Below are 2,121 nucleotides of genomic sequence, written 5' to 3' on the forward strand. Positions count from 1 at the left end.
AACATGATTGGCTTCAACTCAAACTATTGTGCCTCAATATTGGGTCTCCTAATACTCGGATTAAGATCATGAAATACTGGCAAGGCATACTGTCTTAAAGCTCTATCCCTGTCATCAGCAATAAGGATAGGATTTTGAGCAAGGTTTGCTATGTTTCCTTGATTTGGATTTTTGAAGTTCATCTGTTTAGTCCTTCTCTGACTTGCTTGTCTTCTTCGCTATCAAAAAGTTCATTCAATCTTCGGGTCTACAGGGACTTCAAAAACCATTCTGACCCTGTCTCACTAAAATCCAAATATCTCAAAATATATAATTCTTTTGCCTACACCATTTCTTTCATGTGAAAATAGACTCGATAAGCTTTAATTTTATATCTTATTCACTCTCTAATTCCATTTCTACTATCCTTGGTGATTTTTCAAATTTAAGTTAATGCTGCTGTCCCAAAAACTGTTCCATTGCAAATTTTTACTCTTTTATAATTTCTTTATATTAACTATCATTTAGGCATACATAACATCAAAACATGTTCTTAAATAGCCATTTCAATGGCTAATCATTTTCGAGTATTTCCTTGCTATTCATTAGCCATATCATAAGGACACTCACAAAATGACTAAGTCCCTATACATGCCATAACTTAAAATGTTTCGAATCACAAAATACCGAGATGGTCTGTTGATAGTGTGAAACGATCTCTGATGCCCTTACCATCCCTGAATTGGCTTGACGATACTATAAAAAGAAGGAAAGTAAAGGGAGTAAGCGTAAAGCTTAGAAAGTTTACAAGCAAATAAATAACAACATTTATCATAAATAATTATACTCATAAATTATCATCAAGTATCATGATCTTTACTTTCTTCTTTACTTACTCTCTTACTTGTTTACTTACTTGCTTACTTAAATAAATCATGTTTATAACTTACTCCTCCCTTGTTGAAATTTCTTTCTCAACTCATAATTGAGATATTCTTAACCCTTATAACTCACCTGAATATATTTATTATGCTTTTACCTGAACTTTCATGTAACATAGTCCATTTACTAGACCGTTGAACCACTTGGAATACTAAGGATACTCAAGTCTCCTGTCTGATAATAACATGCAAAAGCCATGTCCCAAACATGGTCTTATATGGGATGTTTCCTGTACTGCCAATGCCATATCCCAGATATGGTCTTACATGGGAGTTCTCATATCAGTGCCCAAGCCATGTCCCAGACATGGCCTTACGAGGGACCTCTCATCTCGGCGCCAATGCCATGTCCCAGACATAGTCTTACGTGGGACCTCTCATAACCTCAATAATGCCAATGCCATGTCCCAGACAGGGTCTTACAGGGGATCTCATTCCCTTAATGTCATGACATTTGTATCCGATACATTCCTAATGTTTCAACGAAACTTTTTATCACTGATTCCCTGTCATCTCATACTTGAGTCAGCATTAAATAATTTCATGAAATAAATACGTAATTTCTAGAAAATAACAACATTAATAATAATTATTGAAATATTGCATTTATTTACCGTAAACTTACCTCGATACAAAATACAATCAAATCTAGCAACTTAGTCCTCAACCTTTTTCTTTCCCCGGTCTAACTCCAAATTTCGTTCTTCTTGATCTATAATTGCAAATTTAGCTTATTTAATACTCACATTCATCAAAATAGTCCTTGACTCGAACTTTGGAAAATTTATGATTTTGTCCTTAAACTTGTGAATATTTACACTTTTGCCCCAAAGCTCAGAAATTAAACTTCATCTCTTATTCTTATGTTTTATGACATGCTGAACATCTTTCCCTTCTATGGCAACATCAAATTCCCACTCTAACATTTACTTATGAACATTAGATATTTTTACCGATAATGTCGTTTTACTCGTTTTCACTTAAATCGCTTAGCAAAATTTGTTTAACATAATCTCAAACTTCATATTCTACCATAGAACATCAAAATAAACACATTTCACCTAAGGTTATTTTTCCAAATATGAACCCTAGCATGAATTAATGGTAAAATAAACTAAATCGAGCTACGAGGACTAAAAAAAACGTAAAAAAAATTAAAAATAGGGCTTGGATGTACTTACTATGAACTTGAGAAAGTGAA

This window comes from Gossypium hirsutum, chromosome D03 (genome assembly GCF_007990345.1).
Source record: "Gossypium hirsutum isolate 1008001.06 chromosome D03, Gossypium_hirsutum_v2.1, whole genome shotgun sequence".
NCBI lineage: Eukaryota > Viridiplantae > Streptophyta > Magnoliopsida > Malvales > Malvaceae > Gossypium > Gossypium hirsutum.